The 13,291-nt window shown below is 51.8% G+C and overlaps 1 protein-coding gene across 11 annotated transcripts in view; it reads right to left on the reverse strand.

The window, feature by feature from the left end:
* LOC139763652 (uncharacterized) overlaps positions 1–13,291 on the reverse strand; it is a 235,881-nt gene that overhangs the window by 207,179 nt on the left and 15,411 nt on the right. The window lies entirely within an intron of this gene.

The following is a 13,291-nucleotide window of genomic DNA, read 5'->3' on the forward strand; positions in this document are numbered from 1 at the left end:
CAAGGGTCGTACCGTTGTGTTCAAGGGTCGTACCGTTGTGTTCAAGGGTCGTACCGTTGTGTTCAAGGGTCGTACCGTTGTGTTCAAGGGTCGTACCGTTGTGTTCAAGGGTCGTACCGTTGTGTTCAAGGGTCGTACCGTTGTGTTCAAGGGTCGTACCGTTGTGTTCAAGGGTCGTACCGTTGTGTTCAAGGGTCGTACCGTTGTGTTCAAGGGTCGTACCGTTGTGTTCAAGGGTCGTACCGTTGTGTTCAAGGGTCGTACCGTTGTGTTCAAGGGTCGTACCGTTGTGTTCAAGGGTCGTACCGTTGTGTTCAAGGGTCGTACCGTTGTGTTCAAGGGTCGTACCGTTGTGTTCAAGGGTCGTACCGTTGTGTTCAAGGGTCGTACCGTTGTGTTCAAGGGTCGTACCGTTGTGTTCAAGGGTCGTACCGTTGTGTTCAAGGGTCGTACCGTTGTGTTCAAGGGTCGTACCGTTGTGTTCAAGGGTCGTACCGTTGTGTTCAAGGGTCGTACCGTTGTGTTCAAGGGTCGTACCGTTGTGTTCAAGGGTCGTACCGTTGTGTTCAAGGGTCGTACCGTTGTGTTCAAGGGTCGTACCGTTGTGTTCAAGGGTCGTACCGTTGTGTTCAAGGGTCGTACCGTTGTGTTCAAGGGTCGTACCGTTGTGTTCAAGGGTCGTACCGTTGTGTTCAAGGGTCGTACCGTTGTGTTCAAGGGTCGTACCGTTGTGTTCAAGGGTCGTACCGTTGTGTTCAAGGGTCGTACCGTTGTGTTCAAGGGTCGTACCGTTGTGTTCAAGGGTCGTACCGTTGTGTTCAAGGGTCGTACCGTTGTGTTCAAGGGTCGTACCGTTGTGTTCAAGGGTCGTACCGTTGTGTTCAAGGGTCGTACCGTTGTGTTCAAGGGTCGTACCGTTGTGTTCAAGGGTCGTACCGTTGTGTTCAAGGGTCGTACCGTTGTGTTCAAGGGTCGTACCGTTGTGTTCAAGGGTCGTACCGTTGTGTTCAAGGGTCGTACCGTTGTGTTCAAGGGTCGTACCGTTGTGTTCAAGGGTCGTACTTGGCCTCCCGCGCGCGTTCGTATGTCCCACAATTTCGTGGCTCAGATTTGTATTCGTGGATTACTACCTCACGAAACTCTTATATTGACACGAAATATTCATAATAAATTATTAATAAATAATATGGACTGCTAATGAACTCGACTAAAGCGATAATGGTTTATATATTGGCCATGAAATGTTCACCGGCGTTCTGGAAGGTAATTATACTGTTAACGGTTACTGCTGGACCATACTGTTAACGGTTACTGCTGGCCCATACTGTTAACGGTTACTGCTGGACCATACTGTTAACGGTTACTGCTGGCCCATCTGGACCATACTGTTAACGGTTACTGGCCCATCTGGACCATACTGTTAACAGTTACTGGCCCATCTGGACCATACTGTTAACGGTTACTGGCCCATCTGGACCATACTGTTAACGGTTACTGGCCCATCTGGACCACACTGTTAACGGTTACTGGCCCATCTGGGCCACACTCAACTGTTGCTGGCCCATCTACACCACTGTCAACGGTTACTGGCCCATCTGGACCACACTGTCAACGGTTACTGGCCCATCTGGACCACACTGTCAACGGTTACTGGCCCATCTGGACCAGTCAACAGTTTCTGGCCCATCTGAACCACACTCAACTGTTGCTGGCCCATCTGGACCACTGTCAACTCTTACTGGCCCATCTGGACCACACTCAACTGTTGCTGGCCCATCTAGACCACTGTCAACGGTTACTGGCCCATCTGGACCACACTGTCAACGGTTACTGGCCCATCTGGACCAGTCAACAGTTTCTGGCCCATCTGAACCACACTCAACTGTTGCTGGCCCATCTGGACCACTGTCAACGGTTACTGGCCCATCTGGACCACACTGTCAACGGTTACTGGCCCATATGGACCACAGTCAACGGTTACTGGCCCATCTGGACCACGCTGTCAACGGTTACTGGCCCATGTGGACCACTGTCAACTGTTACTAGCCCGCATGTACCGCTGTCAACCGTTACTGAGGCCATCTGGACCAAACTGTCAACGGTTACTGGACCATCTGGACGAGTTGACAGTTCCTGGTCCACACGGACCAGACTCAACCGTCACTGGCCCACACAGACCACCGTCAACCGTCACTGGCCCACACGGACCAGACTGCAACCGTCACTGGCTCACATGGACCAGACTGCAACCGTCACTGGCCCACATGGACCAGACTGTCAACCATCACTGGTCCACATGGACCAGACAGTCAACTGTTTATGGCCATCTGGACCACGCGGTCAAATGTTACTGGCCCAGTTGGACCAGACTCGCCTTTTACTGGCCCACCCTGTCAACTGCCACTGGTCCACCTGGTCCAGGGGCTCTGAGTGGACCGGGAAAGAGGGACGAACATGAGACAAGAGGAACGTAACCCATTCCTTAACCCAGCCCGACATACACAAACTCGTTGCCACAGAGAAAAAAAAATTTATATTCTTTTAAAATAAATTCTGGACCAATCACAGAGCCTCTCCTTAAGGGTAGTTCGACTCTAATGAGGTCGTAAAGCAAGGTAAAGCACACACACACACACACACGAACACACTTGAGAATATTACAGCCGTATCATTGTTGTTTTGAGAAATAGGAAGCCATGGCGGACGTGACGGGTCGGCCAGACGTACGATCCAACCCCCGGGAAGGGTACAGGGAAAGGGGACGGAAGGGGTGGAAGGGGGGAATGGGCCTGGGAACTACCTCATATACGAGGTGGTTAGAACTACCCTTCATCAGAGGCGCCATACCACACCCCTGGGAACGCCTGGGGTGGGAGGGACGCTAACCTCCACCCCAAAGGGGAGGAGTTGCAGCGGTGCCAGACGTACGACACTCGCTCCTTCCTGCCACCAGCGCGGCGGGAGACGCTCATGATGGCGACCGGGGAAACATTATGACTCCACCATCCCACAACGCAAGCCATACCACCTCCTCCCTCCCTTCCTTCACCTTCCTCCCTTCCTGTATTACACTCACGACGGGGCTTCCGTGGTGGGGTGGTTCGCGTCACGCGTAAAACCGCCCCGGGGAGTTCGCATCTAGGGCGCACGTACGCCCGGCAGGGTCGTCTGCAGCCGCCATTACTGTAATTCTCGGTCTATGTAAATGACGCGCCAGAATATTACAATATTACAATATTACAATATTACAATGACATACAACCACGTGAAAATATTTGGCAAGATCTTCGTGTCCTACGGAAGGGCAAAGGTAGAATATTCGGTAGAATATTCTCCAAGTTTGGGCAACGAAATTAAATAAAGAAAATAGAGCTAACAGAGAAGGTCCAGAGGAGGACAACAAAGATGGAAATATAATTAAGAAACCCCAGAGTGACATGGCGAGGCTTGGGTCCTCAAATTCCTCCATCAGGGAAGAGAGAAGAGTGAGGGGTGACCTGATCAAGCCAGAAACACGTTGGAAAAAACAACAAAGAAATATTTTCGCAGGACAACACCAGTGGAGGTTTGGACTACACAAGTTACACAAGATGTATTATTGTAACCACTTTACCAAGTGGTAGGACAACCACTTTACCAAGTGGTAGGATAACCACTTTACCAAGTGGTAGGATAACCACTTTACCAAGTGGTAGGATAACCACTTTACCAAGTGGTAGGATAACCACTTTACCAAGTGGTAGGAGAACCACTTTACCAAGTGGTAGGATAACCACTTTACCAAGTGGTAGGACAACCACTTTACCAAGTGGTAGGAGAACCACTTTACCAAGTGGTAGGAGAACCATTTTACCAAGTGGTAGGAGAACCACTTTACCAAGTGGTAGGACAACCACTTTACCAAGTGGTAGGAGAACCATTTTACCAAGTGGTAGGATAACCACTTTACCAAGTGGTAGGAGAACCACTTTACCAAGTGGTAGGATAACCACTTTACCAAGTGGTAGGACAACCACTTTACCAAGTGGTAGGATAACCACTTTACCAAGTGGTAGGAGAACCACTTTACCAAGTGGTAGGATAACCACTTTACCAAGTGGTAGGAGAACCACTTTACCAAGTGGTAGGATAACCACTTTACCAAGTGGTAGGATAACCACTTTACCAAGTGGTAGGAGAACCACTTTACCAAGTGGTAGGATAACCACTTTACCAAGTGGTAGGAGAACCATTTTACCAAGTGGTAGGAGAACCACTTTACCAAGTGGTAGGACAACCACTTTACCAAGTGGTAGGAGAACCATTTTACCAAGTGGTAGGATAACCACTTTACCAAGTGGTAGGAGAACCACTTTACCAAGTGGTAGGATAACCACTTTACCAAGTGGTAGGACAACCACTTTACCAAGTGGTAGGACAACCACTCTACCAAGTGGTAGGACAACCACTTTACCAAGTGGCAGGATAACCACTCTACCAAGTGGTAGGACAACCACTTTACCAAGTGGCAGGATAACCACTCTACCAAGTGGTAGGACAACCACTTTACCAAGTGGTAGGACAACCACTTTACCAAGTGGCAGGATAACCACTTTACCAAGTGGTAGGATAACCACTTTACCAAGTGGTAGGACAACCACTTTACCAAGTGGTAGGATAACCACTCTACCAAGTGGTAGGAGAACCACTTTACCAAGTGGTAGGACAACCACTTTACCAAGTGGTAGGATAACCACTCTACCAAGTGGTAGGACAACCACTTTACCAAGTGGTAGAACAACCACTTTACCAAGTGGTAGGACAACCACTTTACCAAGTGGTAGAACAACCACTTTACCAAGTGGTAGGATAACCACTTTACCAAGTGGTAGGACAACCACTTTACCAAGTGGTAGATAACCACTTTACCAAGTGGTAGGCATAACCACTTTACCAAGTGGTAGGATAACCACTTTACCAAGTGGTAGGATAACCACTTTACCAAGTGGTAGGATAACCACTTTACCAAGTGGTAGAACAACCACTTTACCAAGTGGTAGGACAACCACTTTACCAAGTGGTAGGACAACCACTTTACCAAGTGGTAGGACAACCACTTTACCAAGTGGTAGAACAACCACTTTACCAAGTGGTAGGATAACCACTTTACCAAGTGGTAGGATAACCACTTTACCAAGTGGTAGGATAACCACTTTACCAAGTGGTAGGATAACCACTTTACCAAGTGGTAGGACAACCACTTTACCAAGTGGTAGGACAACCACTTTACCAAGTGGTAGGACAACCACTTTACCAAGTGGTAGGATAACCACTTTACCAAGTGGTAGGACAACCACTTTACCAAGTGGTAGGACAACCACTTTACCAAGTGGTAGGATAACCACTTTACCAAGTGGTAGGACAACCACTTTACCAAGTGGTAGGATAACCACTCTACCAAGTGGTAGGCAGCACATACGCCTACAAAAGAATACTGGAACCGTCTAAGGATTAAAGGAAGTAACTAGGATAACTAATGAAGACCAGTAGTGATTGGAAGGATAAAATATAGTGATTGGAAAGATAAGAAATAGTGATTGGAAAGATAAAAAATAGTGATTGGAAGGATAAAAGTTAGTGATTGGAAAGATAAGAAATAGTGATTGGAAAGATAAGAAATAGTGATTGGAAAGATAAAAAATATTGATTGGAAGGATAAAAGTTAGTGATTGGAAAGATAAGAAATAGTGATTGGAAAGATAAAAAATATTGATTGGAAGGATAAAAGTTAGTGATTGGAAAGATAAAATACAGTGATTGGAAGGATAAATGATAACGACTGGAAAGATAAAAAATAGTGATTGGAAGGATAAAAGTTAGTGATTGGAAAGATAAGAAATAGTGATTGGAAAGATAAAAAATATTGATTGGAAGGATAAAAGTTAGTGATTGGAAAGATAAAATACAGTGATTGGAAGGATAAATGATAACGACTGGAAAGATAAAAAATAGTGATTGGAAGGATAAAAGTTAGTGATTGGAAAGATAAAAGATGATAATCAAAATATGCTACAAAAAATTGGGGTAAGTTATCAATCAAGATGTAGGCTGAGGAGTTGCTGGCGTCCATTATGGCTGACCAACAAAATGCTGGCGACCATTATCTCTGACCAGCAGGGATGCTGGCGACCATTATGGCTGACCAGCAGGGATGCTGGCGACCATTATGGCTGACCAGCAGGATGCTGGCGACCATTATCTCTGACCAGCAGGGATGCTGGCGACCATTATCTCTGACCAGCAGGGATGCTGGCGACCATTATCTCTGACCAGCAGGGATGCTGGCGACCATTATCTCTGACCAGCAGGGATGCTGGCGACCATTATGGCTGACCAGCAGGGATGCTGGCGACCATTATGGCTGACCAGCAGGGATACTGGCGACCATTACGTGTGGCCAACGAATGGAAAATAGAGCGTCCATGACGGCCAAGGTTCACTAGAGGATGAAGGACAGACAGAAGGTTCTGGAATATACAACGATGGAGGACAGAAATACATGTTGTGGTTAAATGAAGAAGGAAAGACATCATTATCTGAGTCTCTTCAACTACCAATTAACTAGTTAAGGGTCGTAACGTCGTGGTTAAAGGTGTGTGTGGTGGTAGTCCAGTTCCCTTCTTAATTAGGAGCGCCCCAACCTTTTTTGATCATATATACAAAGTCCCCCGACCCCCCCCCTTCAAAGCCCGAATGACAACACCAGCACCCCCCCACTACCACCATCCTCTGACAACACCAGGACCCCCCCACTACCACCATCCTCTGACAACACCAGGACCCCCCACTACCACCATCCTCTGACAACACCAGGACCCCCCACTACCACCATCCTCTGACAACACACCAGGACCCCCCACTACCACCATCCTCTGACAACACCAGGACCCCCCCACTACCACCATCCTCTGACAACACCAGGACCCCCCACTACCACCATCCTCTGACAACACCAGGACCCCCCACTACCACCATCCTCTGACAACACCAGGACCCCCCACTACCACCATCCTCTGACAACACCAGGACCCCCCACTACCACCATCCTCTGACAACACCAGGACCCCCCCACTACCACCATCCTCTGACAACACCAGCACCCCCCCACTACCACCATCCTCTGACAACACCAGGACCCCCCCACTACCACCATCCTCTGACAACACCAGGACCCCCCCACTACCACCATCCTCTGACAACACCAGGACCCCCCCACTACCACCATCCTCTGACAACACCAGGACCCCCCACTACCACCATCCTCTGACAACACCAGGACCCCCCACTACCACCATCCTCTGACAACACCAGGACCCCCCACTACCACCATCCTCTGACAACACCAGGACCCCCCACTACCACCATCCTCTGACAACACCAGGACCCCCCACTACCACCATCCTCTGACAACACCAGGACCCCCCACTACCACCATCCTCTGACAACACCAGGACCCCCCACTACCACCATCCTCTGACAACACCAGGACCCCCCCACTACCACCATCCTCTGACAACACCAGGACCCCCCACTACCACCATCCTCTGACAACACCAGGACCCCCCACTACCACCATCCTCTGACAACACCAGGACCCCCCACTACCACCATCCTCTGACAACACCAGGACCCCCCACTACCACCATCCTCTGACAACACCAGGACCCCCCACTACCACCATCCTCTGACAACACCAGGACCCCCCCACTACCACCATCCTCTGACAACACCAGGACCCCCCACTACCACCATCCTCTGACAACACCAGGACCCCCCACTACCACCATCCTCTGACAACACCAGGACCCCCCACTACCACCATCCTCTGACAACACCAGGACCCCCCCACTACCACCATCCTCTGACAACACCAGGACCCCCCACTACCACCATCCTCTGACAACACCAGGACCCCCCACTACCACCATCCTCTGACAACACCAGGACCCCCCACTACCACCATCCTCTGACAACACCAGGACCCCCCACTACCACCATCCTCTGACAACACCAGGACCCCCCACTACCACCATCCTCTGACAACACCAGGACCCCCCACTACCACCATCCTCTGACAACACCAGGACCCCCCACTACCACCATCCTCTGACAACACCAGGACCCCCCCACTACCACCATCCTCTGACAACACCAGGACCCCCCACTACCACCATCCTCTGACAACACCAGGACCCCCCACTACCACCATCCTCTGACAACACCAGGACCCCCCCACTACCACCATCCTCTGACAACACCAGGACCCCCCACTACCACCATCCTCTGACAACACCAGGACCCCCCCACTACCACCATCCTCTGACAACACCAGGACCCCCCACTACCACCATCCTCTGACAACACCAGGACCCCCCACTACCACCATCCTCTGACAACACCAGGACCCCCCACTACCACCATCCTCTGACAACACCAGGACCCCCCACTACCACCATCCTCTGACAACACCAGGACCCCCCACTACCACCATCCTCTGACAACACCAGGACCCCCCACTACCACCATCCTCTGACAACACCAGGACCCCCCACTACCACCATCCTCTGACAACACCAGGACCCCCCACTACCACCATCCTCTGACAACACCAGGACCCCCCACTACCACCATCCTCTGACAACACCAGGACCCCCCCACTACCACCATCCTCTGACAACACCAGGACCCCCCACTACCACCATCCTCTGACAACACCAGGACCCCCCCACTACCACCATCCTCTGACAACACCAGGACCCCCCACTACCACCATCCTCTGACAACACCAGGACCCCCCACTACCACCATCCTCTGACAACACCAGGACCCCCCACTACCACCATCCTCTGACAACACCAGGACCCCCCACTACCACCATCCTCTGACAACACCAGGACCCCCCCACTACCACCATCCTCTGACAACACCAGGACCCCCCACTACCACCATCCTCTGACAACACCAGGACCCCCCCACTACCACCATCCTCTGACAACACCAGGACCCCCCCACTACCACCATCCTCTGACAACACCAGGACCCCCCACTACCACCATCCTCTGACAACACCAGGACCCCCCACTACCACCATCCTCTGACAACACCAGGACCCCCCACTACCACCATCCTCTGACAACACCAGGACCCCCCACTACCACCATCCTCTGACAACACCAGGACCCCCCACTACCACCATCCTCTGACAACACCAGGACCCCCCACTACCACCATCCTCTGACAACACCAGGACCCCCCCACTACCACCATCCTCTGACAACACCAGGACCCCCCCACTACCACCATCCTCTGACAACACCAGGACCCCCCACTACCACCATCCTCTGACAACACCAGGACCCCCCACTACCACCATCCTCTGACAACACCAGGACCCCCCACTACCACCATCCTCTGACAACACCAGGACCCCCCACTACCACCATCCTCTGACAACACCAGGACCCCCCACTACCACCATCCTCTGACAACACCAGGACCCCCCCACTACCACCATCCTCTGACAACACCAGGACCCCCCCACTACCACCATCCTCTGACAACACCAGACCCCCCACTACCACCATCCTCTGACAACACCAGGACCCCCCACTACCACCATCCTCTGACAACACCAGGACCCCCCCACTACCACCATCCTCTGACAACACCAGGACCCCCCCACTACCACCATCCTCTGACAACACCAGGACCCCCCCACTACCACCATCCTCTGACAACACCAGGACCCCCCACTACCACCATCCTCTGACAACACCAGGACCCCCCCACTACCACCATCCTCTGACAACACCAGGACCCCCCACTACCACCATCCTCTGACAACACCAGGACCCCCCACTACCACCATCCTCTGACAACACCAGGACCCCCCCACTATCACCATCATCTGACAACACCAGGACCCCCCCCACTACCACCATCCTCTTACAACACCAGGACCCCCCCACTACCACCATCCTCTGACAACACCAGGACCCCCCCACTACCACCATCCTCTGACAACACCAGGACCCCCCCCCCACTACCACCATGTTAATGACGTGGGGGGACTTCATTATAGGGGGGGGAGGGGTAGTCACCCCCCACCACCACCCAGTGTAACGTGACGCGTCACCCCGTAACACGACCTGCGTCCGTCCTGCGTCACATCCAGGGCCCTCGTCCCACACAGTGTGACGGCCGTGTACGCGTCACACAGCCAGTGTGTGTATGTCCTGACACCACCACTGCCCACCTGCCACCACCACTGCCCACCTGACACCACCACTGCCCATCTGACACCACCACTGCCCCCCTGACACCACCACTGCCACCACCACACGCAAACAGTTGACTTGATCAATGTAATGGCGGGAACCATCCAGCATGGATAGATAGATAAATAGATAGATAGATATATAGATAGATAGATAGATATATAGATAGATAGATAGATAGATAGATAGAGAGAGAGAGAGAGAGAGAGAGAGAGAGAGAGAGAGAGAGAGAGAGAGAGAGAGGCCTCCCCCTCCCCCCCACAATACTGACCCCCCCCCTGGACCACCCCAGGTCATCCTACAGATCCCCCTGCCAACACTTCTGCCACCACCCCCTTCCTCTCCTCTGACCCCCTGCCAACACTTCTACACCCCCCGACTCCCTGCCAACGCTCCTGCGCCCCCCCTGCCACACCTCTGACCCCCTGCCAACACTCCTCCCCCCTCTGACCCCCTGCCAACACTCCTGCACCGCCTCGGACCCCCTGCCAACATTCATTTGTCCACTAACCTCTAGCCAACAATTGTACCCCATGACCCCCAGCCAACACTCGTGCCCCCCCTAATGACACCCCTGCCAACACTCTAGCCCCAAATGACCCCCTGCCAACACTCCAGCCCCCAAATGACCCTTTGCCAACACTCCAGCCCCTAAATGACCCTTTGCCAACACTCCAGCCCCCCAAATGACCACTTGCCAACACTCCAGCCCCAAATGACCCCCCTTACCAACACTCCAACCCCACCCCCACCCCGCAAAGTGACTCTGCCACCACTCTTGCCGCCCAGCCAACAGCAACAATACATCGGAACTAACATAAACACAGTTGAAAATAAAGATTGCACAAACACCTTCATAAAAATCCACTGGTTGTTGTCAGCGACCCAAAACCCCCTGTCCAACACAAGATCAGAACATGTGTGTTCTGGTCTCGAACCCCGCTTCCGTCCCTGTGTTATATGGTCTTCACTACACCTTCCCTCACCAGAGAATACAACTCGACTACAATAATGTATTACAATACTGTATTTCACGGTGTCCCCTGGGGTTGCCTCCAAGCCAGAAGGGTCTAAACCTCCCACAGGGGTGAAGATACTGGTCGAGGTTGGATGAGAGGGACAGGTGTGGGTGTGTGGGTGTGGGAAGAGTGGGGGCCTTCTGCTGTCTCTCCCCCCCCCCACACATGTATGATCGCTGCTGGCTCAGCTCAAAGTGGTCTGTGTGACCAGTTCTTGTGGCCACACTTGACTGACCTCCCTAATATCCTTCAACTCCCACTCATGATGTGAGGTTTCTACCCACACTACACCCAACCCCACCATGCCGCCTCTCCCACACTCTCTCTCTCTCTCTCTCTCTCTCTCTCTCTCTCTCTCTCTCTCTCTCTCTATTAAAGACAAGACCTCCCAAACCATCGTAAGGTATACGTAAGGTAAGGTAAGGTAAGGTGCCAGACCCAGCTGTGGGGGTAGAAGACCTCCCAAACCATCGTAAGGTAAGGTAAGGTGCCAGACCCAGCTGTGGGGGTAGAAGACCTCCCAAACCATCGTAAGGTAAGGTGCCAGACCCAGCTGTGGGGGTAGAAGACCTCCCAAACCATCGTAAGGTAAGGTAAGGCGCCAGACCCAGCTGTGGGGGTAGAAGACCTCCCAAACCATCGTAAGGTAAGGTGCCAGACCCAGCTGTGGAGGTAGAAGACCTCCCAAACCATCGTAAGGTAAGGTAAGGTGCCAGACCCAGCTGTGGGGGTAGAAGACCTTCCAAACCATCGTAAGGTAAGGTAAGGTGCCAGACCCAGCTGTGGGGGTAGAAGACCTCCCAAACCATCGTAAGGTAACGAAAGGTGCCAGACCCAGCTGTGGGGGTAGAAGACCTCCCAAACCATCGTAAGGTAAGGTGTCAGACCCAGCTGTGGGAGTAGAAGACCTCCCAAACCATCGTAAGGTAAGGTGGCAGACCCAGCTGTGGGGGTAGAAGACCTCCCAAACCATCGTAAGGTAAGGTAAGGTGCCAGACCCAGCTGTGGGGGTAGAAGACCTTCCAAACCATCGTAAGGTAAGGTAAGGTGCCAGACCCAGCTGTGGGGGTAGAAGACCTCCCAAACCATCGTAAGGTAAGGAAAGGTGCCAGACCCAGCTGTGGGGGTAGAAGACCTCCCAAACCATCGTAAGGTAAGGTGTCAGACCCAGCTGTGGGAGTAGAAGACCTCCCAAACCATCGTAAGGTAAGGTGCCAGACCCAGCTGTGGGGGTAGAAGACCTCCCAAACCATCGTAAGGTGTGTGTGTGTGTGTGTGTGTGTGTGTGTGTGTGTGTGTGTGTGTGTGTGTGTGTGTGGCAGATGGTAACTTCACCACCACCTGCCAGGTGGCGCCATACGACTTGAGCCATCGATTCAAAGAAAAAAACCCGAGGCATTAACTCCTGGAAGACTAAACACGAAGATGGGACCCCAGTGTACGACCATACGACAATTAAGTGTAATGACCAAGTCACATAACAGGTCACCTGATGGTCTATGACCAGGTAATGACCAAGTCACATAACAGGTCACCTGATGGTCTATGACCAGGTAATGACCAAGTCACATAACAGGTCACCTGCTGGTCCATGACCAGGTTACCTGCTGGAGGACCAGCACACATGGGAGAGACCCAGAGAACAGAAGACCCGATGGTGTATCAAGAGGTCGTAAGCTGGAGGATAATGGACACAAAGACCTTCGTGTACGATTTAAAACAGCTTTTGGGCCTTTGTTATGTTATCCAGTTATAATAATAATAATAATCACCTTCAAAATAACATCAAAATAACACACCACAACAAAAATAACAACACATACCTAAGACGTGAGACTGAAAAAAATATAAGAAAGTTAATAATAACATCAGAAATAAGAACCAAATTACTTGTATACATGAAGATGGTGACAATGGTGGGAGACAGACCAAGGGGGGCTTCTCCCACCCCAAGTG

The sequence above is a fragment of the Panulirus ornatus genome, chromosome 47 (assembly GCF_036320965.1).
Source record: "Panulirus ornatus isolate Po-2019 chromosome 47, ASM3632096v1, whole genome shotgun sequence".
Taxonomy (NCBI): Eukaryota; Metazoa; Arthropoda; class Malacostraca; order Decapoda; family Palinuridae; genus Panulirus; species Panulirus ornatus.